Below are 8,606 nucleotides of genomic sequence, written 5' to 3' on the forward strand. Positions count from 1 at the left end.
GAATGAAGAGCACTTTCCTCGCACTTATTGTTCGCACTCCATACTATCTAATTAAGCATGCCCTTAAACTAATTAACAAGAACGAACAAATAACTTATCTAGGGGAGCCGCCTGAAGAAAATAAACCCGTCGTCCGTACATTTTTTATTGACAAGCTCTGAACAAAAGATTATATAGAGGAGTTTCCTGAAGAAAATAGGTCATACGTGAAGAAGTCAGTTATAATTTACAAGTTTTTAAGATGCCATACTCTTCCTTCGGGAAATGGGCAAAAAAATCCAATCAAATACTTCCATCAAATGTCGTCTAGCCTCTTAAGTACTTGAGGGCAAATATGTCACTACATGTTAAAAATTGCTAAGGTGAAATTAAAAACCTAGGATGCAAACCGCATAGCCGAATGAGGCATCATATTTGAAATAAGGACAAGGAAAATTAACTCCACGATAAGGCATACAAATGGCTGAAGGAGCGTGAAAAAATTATAAAAACTTACGCTAAAGTAAATTAAATCTTGAAGTCGCGTACAAATAAACAGAAGAAAAAATTAATTAGGCCCTGGCAAAACATAAATCATTCCGAAGGTAAATAACAACATGTCCGAAGGTGGAACGTGCAAAGCCCGAAGGAAGGTAATATACAACGTACCCGAATGCATAAAAATGGGCCCGAAGGCAAAGTTCACATTACTTAAACAAATTAATCAGAATGATGCTCTTCAAAGTCAAAATAACAAGCAGCTTGTCAGGAGCGTCCTCCTAACTCAAAATTTCGCCGAACTTCTCGATCAACAGTCTCTTATGGCCTAAACCGGCCCCATGAGCTTTCTTGACCATCATATGTACGTTCGTAGGAAAAGACGCTCCTCATTTCTTTCCAACTTCTTCTTTTCTTTACAAAGCTCTTTTCGAAAAGCCTTGAGTTGGTCATTACGCCAATCGAGGCATTTACGGAGACTGTCTGCTTGCTCATTAGCAAATCCCGCTCCAAAGTAAGAGCTTTACCTGGCCAGAAAGCATTTCCAAAAACTTCTGAAAAGTCTTCGGCTCCGTCTAGTTTGACCATCGTGGTCTTAAAAGTTATGGACATACGAACTTGAATCTGAAGGCCCTTCATTTTATTGGTAATCTCGGCCACCCAGGGAGCAACCTGAAATAAAGTGGTTAAACAATAGAGGCATTATTGAACGAAGAAAGAGTTATGCAAATAAATAAGTCGAAAGCATATACCATGACAATCGGTCCCATCAACTCGGTACAAGCCTCTACATGAGGAACCCAAGCCATCATTCGCTTAGCTTTCATAAGCGTGTCACCCCTGTAGAAGTGGGCTCCTAAAACCCTCATTGACTATAGGACACGATGATGGAATCTGCTCTAACCCCCCAATATGGTGAGAACATGGGGCACCCTTTCCTGGTTTTTCTACCGGAACACTCCAAACCTTCCCGGGATCTGAATGATGCTCGGAGGTAATCTCCACAATTTCTCGAATGGAGAAGGGGGACCTTGATGGTTGGCTTCAGGATCCGCCCTAGCTTCAAGGACTTCAGGGCCATCTCATTCAGGATGGGCGCCTGAAGTACCCTATCCACCTTCGAGCTGGCTACATGTCGCCTCTTGCCTTGGCGACCATCACCCTTCTCCGGATCATCTCAATCACCTATTTTATTCATTGCACAAATAATAATTAAAGTAAAAAAAGAATAGAAATAGGTCTACAAAGACGACACATGAAGTACTATCGAACAAAACAAGCAAATATCTAACGCATTTATAATAGTAAAGAAAAAATACAGCAAATGGAATGAAAAATCTTCGTTACCACTACCCTATATACAGGAGATCCAATCTCACTTCGGGTCTTGCTTAATTAGAATTCCTTAGTGTAACAGCCCTCAAATACGGGGTCAGGATTGGGTATCACTAAACATCATTAAACAATATAAATATGTATATTAATATAAATATATATATGACACCTCAAACTCTGGATCGATTACAGGTTGTAGTATGAAACAAGAATCTGAACATCTAAACTTTTCTAATAACCAACTCAAACTTCATTACCTCTTTACCAACTTTCTCATCTTATCCACTTTGAGAGATCCAACCTTCTGAAGTTAGGATCTCTGCATAGCGCATCTACTGCGGGTTATCTATAGTTATCCTCAGGTGATACTGAAAAGATAAGAAATAGCAAAGTAAGAGTGAGCCGGGAATGCCCAGCAAGTACTATAATTTGATTTCCATATATTAATAATAATAAAGTATATTTGTCAAAAATAAATCACTGAAAAGAAGTTTAAATACTTTTTAGCAATGTCCTTACTGATTCAATGATTGAATGACTAAAACGACAGCCTTTATTGGTTGCCAATTAGAAATTTTAAATTTTCTCCAAAATAGAACCACTGATAATTATTTGATACATCTCATGAATCAATCACTTATTTTGTTTCGTAACTTTAAAATTTAAAAGAAAGAATGTCGTTGATGACTATCAATAATAAATTAGATTAGATATCAGAACCAACATATGTATTATATCTGTTGGTGAGATTGTGAAGCTGTATGAACATTGGACGTGATAACTCAACACTAGAACATGACAGATAAATAATATTACGTCTACACAAGAAATTAAGAAGAAATAAAGACAAGGCAAATACAAAGAATAAAATTATTTGAAAAAGTTTTGAAGTCTGCTTGCAGGTCACTGAAAGAAGTTCATTAACATGTTCATGCCTCGGTGAAGAATAAGGTTTGAAGACTTTCAGGATTTCGGAAGTGTTGAAGATTCAGTGTAAAAGTGTCACCATAAGATTTCAGTGTATTAGCATTGATTGACGATACACAATGTTTGAAGCATAGGAATCTGAAGAATTGACGACACTGTATAGATAAAGGATAAAGAAGACAGTTACAATTTTGAAATTATACTCACTTATAAGAGTTCATTTATATGTTCGGGCGTGAATAAAAAACAGGGAATGCAGTATTCAAGATTGTAGTAACAATGAAGACGTTGTATGAGTACCAAAAGAGATTTCAGTGAAAGTACATTGTTTGTTGACAGACAGTGTTTGAAGCACATGAATCCAGAAGACGGAAAATTGAATGAATACAAAGTATCAGAACATGAAATTAAAGCTCTAAGTTCGTAACAAGGTCACGAAAAAAAGTTCATTTACATGTTCAAGCCTCTATGAAGAATAAAATATCAAAGTACTTTGATTGTAAAGGACATGCATTTATTCACACTTGTGAAGATCTTAGGATTTCAGTAGATTAACCTCAGGAAGCTACAGAGGACATACATCAACTAAGGATTAAAAAGAGAACAAGAAGATTCAGTTCTATGCTAGTCGTTTGTAAACCAGACCAGTGCACTAAACATCAATATACCAAGAAAGGGAACTTTTAGTTCAAGCCAAAAGATTAGTTGAAAACCAGCACATTTTCAAGAAATTGACAAGTAGAAAATGACTTTTGATTTTTTATTGTCAATTATTAAAAATTGGTTTTAAAAGTTCTATCGTCGATTAGTGTAAATGACTTTATTGTTTCTATTATCAATTAGTAGAAAGATCTATTTCCAATCAATATAAATGAGTGTATAATTTTTATTGTCGATTAGTAGAAATGTATACTTTCGATTTATAGAAATGACTTTATTGTTTCTACTGTCTATTAGTAGAAAGTTCTACTGTCGATTAGTATGGATGACTTTATTGTTTCTATTGTCAATTAGTAGAAATTGGTATTTTGAAGTTGTTTTCGATTTGTAGAAATGAAGCAAATTCAAAAATGCTTGGCTATAATGAAGCCACGTGTCCAAATGAATTTGAAGCCTACACAAAAGCAGCAGAATCAGTTGTATTTTTCTGTTCTTCATCTTCTTCAATGGAGCTGAAGAAAAATACAGAGAGATACAGAGAAGAAGATACACACATATATCTATTAAACTTCTCACCAGAGATACGTTATAATGCATGATTTAAATTTTGTATATTCTTAAGGGGTATTGTAATTGTTATTCGGTAATTAAATCCATGGACAAATAATTATAGATTTTGTATAGGATGTAATTTGTTAATTTTTGTAGAAGCAAGAACAATTTTGTTATTGGATTGTAGACGGTTAATTTATTGATCAGAGTGTAGCAACCCCTCGAAAATTTATATATAAATATATATATATATATATATATATATATATATATATATATTTCCCCGAATATCTTGTGTTACTCATTTTAATTTTCTAAACACTATTCATCTCAAGAACATGAAAGCACTAACCGGACACTAAATTATTTATCCATAAAATATTTCATTTTTTTAATTTAGTGAGTATCGTATTCAATGAAGGGTTTCGAGCACATAAACACAACGGAAACAATAATTAAAAACTTGAAAAATCAGAATATTTGAAACCCACTGCAGGATTCATGCGAAAAATAGATATTTAACTCGTAGATCAGATTGTTTACCTTAAGAAGATTTACAAATTAGTTGACTAATGGAGATCCAAAGCTTGTTGAATCACCACGCATCCCGCTCTCGCGATCTACGCTCTGTCGGTATCCACACGAATGCTTGAACTCAAGGATTGGATGTGTACTAGCACAAACTCGTTTCTTCTTGCTATCTCCATCTTCTCTCTTGGTGGCTAGGGTTTTTAGTAAAAGTCTCGCTCTCGAAATCAGCCACACAAGAGATATTATATAAAGAGTAGAAAAAGAATTATAACTCTTAACTAATTAGGAGTTATTATTAATTTGAAGTTCCTATTTGTTTAATAATTAAGTCACACTTAATTATTTAACAACTGAATTTCATAATTAATATTAGTATATTCAAATATCAATATTTATCTAATTAATTAAGTCATACTTAAATAATATTATAAATAATTCGAATTACTTTAATATAATTTAAATCCAATTTAAATTAAATAATCCTTCAAGCATTCTTTGTGTGTGACCCTATAGGTTATTATTACATTCGAAATGAATTTTAAATCTAATTTAAAATCGTAAACAATGAGCGGCATCTAGTAATACATCATTGCTACCCAAGTAATAATAATTGAATCGGTGATCGATTAAACCTTTCATGAATAATGTACAATATAATAATATCCCTTTAACCAAATATTATAGATTAAACTAGAGGCATGTTATGTGTTATCCTCATCAATGTTTAATCCAGGTTTCCTTAATCAATGAGTAGACTATCATATCAAATCAACATTTGAGCGTGACCATGCATTTCATAGTCTAGCTCACACAAGAGGCCAATAATATCACTATAGGAGGGTTAAATCCCATCTAGATCATTCATATTTCTCATACGATTCATAATATACCCAATGTCCACTTTTATCATTACCCGATCAAGGATAACTTTTAATGAAATCAATGTATATTAATTCTCGTATAGAAATATAAACAAACACACCAGTCTTAATGCATTATTATTGCCCCTTAATAATAATACTTGACTAGGGACCTTTAGGAATATTGATATTATTCTCATAATCTCATTTCTAAGTTACGTACTTAGAGATATAGAATTGCATATCATATTCCAAGGACATTTATTAATCTAACATTTATATCGCAGTAAATTAAGAATTAATAAATTATAAAGGGAATAATTGATAGAACATAAAAATTAATAATCCAAATATCTTAAACTAAAACATCATAGTGTTATCTCTAGTGCAAAAACACTAACAATCTCCCACTTGCACTAGAGCCAATCACCCATGTATCTAATACTCATGGAACTAGTATGGCCGTCGTGATTCTGCTGCGATAAAGCCTTAGTCAGTGGATCTGTAACACTATCATTACTATTCACTTTACATTTATATCTCCTTGATCATTAATCTCATTAATAAGGTGATATCGCTTAAGGACATGCCTAAACAGTCTCCTTGGTTGTTTCGAAAGCATCAATATATTCGGCTTCCATATAATCATCAATATTCTTGCTGTGAACTATTCATGCTAACATCAATTATATTTAGACAAAACACAAACCAGATATAGACACATAATCATCCTTGTCTATCCAAAAATTAGGTTCAGAAACTAGTATCAGTGTAACCCTTTACAACCAGTTTCCTATCTTCTCCATATACCCAAAAATAAATCTTTAGTACTCCTTAAGTACTTAAGAATATTCTTGAAAATTATCCAGTGACCCTCACCTGGATTAGACTGGTATCTGATCGTCATGCTCAAAGCATACGAAACATTATGATAAATACATATCATTGTACACATTATAAATCCAATTGCTGACGCATCTGGAACTTTCTCAAACGGCCCTTATCATCTAATGATTTAGGGGGAAATTATCTTTTGAGATCACTATTCCATGAGACATTGAAACATATCATTTCTTTGTCTCTTGCATCATAAAATGATGTAATACTTTATCAATATATGTACTCCGACTAAGTTGATTAATCTCTTTAATCTATCTCTATAGATCTTAATCCCTAATATATAGGTAGCATCGCCTAAGTCTTTCATCGAGAAATTATTTCTCAAACAAGTCTTAACAGCCTGTAGAGAAGGTATGTCATTCCATATATGTTATATGTCATCTACATATAATACTAGGAATGTCACATGGCTCCCACTAACCTTCTTGCAAACACATGGTTCATCTTCGTTTTGAATAAAGCCAAACTCTTTGACCGTTTTATCAAAATGAATATTCATTCTCCTTGAGGCTTGCTTCAATCTATAAATAGATAGACGCAACTTAAAAACTATCTTAACAAATTTGGATCGACAAAACCCTCAGATTGTATCATATATACATCCTCTTCAAGGCTCCCATATAAGAAAGCAGTTTTGACATCCATTTGCCAAATCTCATAGTTAAAGTAAGCAACTATTGCTAACAAAATCATGAAGGACTTGACCATAGAAACTGGTGAAAAAAGTCTCATCATAGTCTATACCATGAATTTGTTTGAAACCTTTTGCCACTAGTCGCACCTTATAGGTCTGTACTTTACCATCCATGTCAGTTTTCTTCTTGAAAACCCACTTGCACCCTATAGGTTTTACCCCTTCGAGTGGATCAACTAAAGTCAATACTTTATTTTGATACATGGATTCCATCTCGAATTTCATGGTCTTCTGCCATCTCTCGGAGTCTGGACGGTTCATAGCATCTTGGTAGGTGAGAGGTTTTATCATTATCCGTAAGCATCACATCACCATTTTGAGTCAAAAGAAATCCATATTTTTTCCTAGACTCATGGTGAATCCTACTAGATCTATGAATAACCTGTGTTTCTTGGACATGATTACTTTGAATATTTTGATGTACATCCTGATCTTATTCCAACTCTGGTTCAATGTTATCATGTGGTTCTCGATCTTCATCGAGATGTATTATCCTCCCATTGATTTTCTTATAAAGTAGTTCTCCCTAAAGAAATATAGTGGCCCGAGCAACAAATACTTTATTCTCGGAAGGATTACAAAAATTATACCCTAGTCTCACTTGGGTATCCAACAAAATAACATCTATCTAATTTTGGTCTAAGCTTGTCAGAGACTAAACGCTTTACAAACACTTCATGTCCCCAAATTTTCATAAATGATATGTTATGACGTTTATCAGTCTATATCTCATATGGAGTATTTTGAACCGCTTTAGTCGGAACGTGGTTAAGTGTATATGCAGCCGTTTCTATAGCATAACCCCAGAAATTGAATGGAAGATCCGCTTATGTAATATCCCATAATTTTTAGAATTTGATTAATAATAGAATAATAGAATAAAAATGAACAAAATTAGATAAGGACTAGGATTTAAAATTGGGTTAGATTAATGGGCCTAAAATTTGGATCAGATTTTAATATGGATAACTTGTAGGTTAAGATATAGGGTATATAGCATTATAAATACACCATATTCGTCTTCCTCGTTTTAATTATTGAAATTCGTAGGCCTTTTTTCTCACATAAATCAGCAGTCTTGTAAAATCCGTAGAAAACTGATCGTAAGTCAAAATTCGTTGATTATGGACTTTTCGGAAAGGTCGTTTCGTTCTCTAAAACTTCCGTGTTTTGTGTTTTCCAAGAAAACGTCGTTTAGCTGGGAAAAAAGGGTATATTCATATATGGTCAGTTTTAGAGGTACGATTTCGATCGATCTTTCTAGTGTTTTCAAAATTGTGTGATATACGTGTGTATTTGATTATCAGATGTTGGGCTAAGTGATGATATATTTAATAGTATTATGCGATATAGAATATGTATCGATGTATATATATGATGTCTAGATGATAATTTGAGATCTTTGATTTGTGTCATGGTTTGTGAAAATATCGAATAAGAACTTAGGACCGCAGTCACCAGATTGTAATGACAGTTTTTGAAAATTTAGGACCGTTATCATCGTGTTGTAGTGGTCGTGGCATGAATTATGGGTTTTAAATTATTGTTTTTTTATGTGCTCTGCGTATCGTATGTATCGAATAAGAATAAGAATATGTATCGAAAGTGTTTATTTCATATATCAGATCGTATAAGTTATCGTATTTTGTTATATGTATCTGTGTTACTTG

General features: G+C 33.4%; 1 long non-coding RNA gene across 1 annotated transcript; it reads right to left on the reverse strand.

Moving 5' to 3' along the window:
- Window positions 1-482: 482 nt before the first annotated feature.
- On the reverse strand, window positions 483-1,850 carry LOC141719182 (uncharacterized). The gene is made up of 2 exons (XR_012574042.1): window positions 1,230-1,850; window positions 483-1,149 (listed from the first exon to the last, which is right to left on the reverse strand). It is a non-coding gene; the product is annotated as an uncharacterized LOC141719182 (long non-coding RNA).
- Window positions 1,851-8,606: the final 6,756 nt, after the last annotated feature.

This window comes from Apium graveolens, chromosome 4 (genome assembly GCF_009905375.1).
Source record: "Apium graveolens cultivar Ventura chromosome 4, ASM990537v1, whole genome shotgun sequence".
Lineage (NCBI taxonomy): Eukaryota > Viridiplantae > Streptophyta > Magnoliopsida > Apiales > Apiaceae > Apium > Apium graveolens.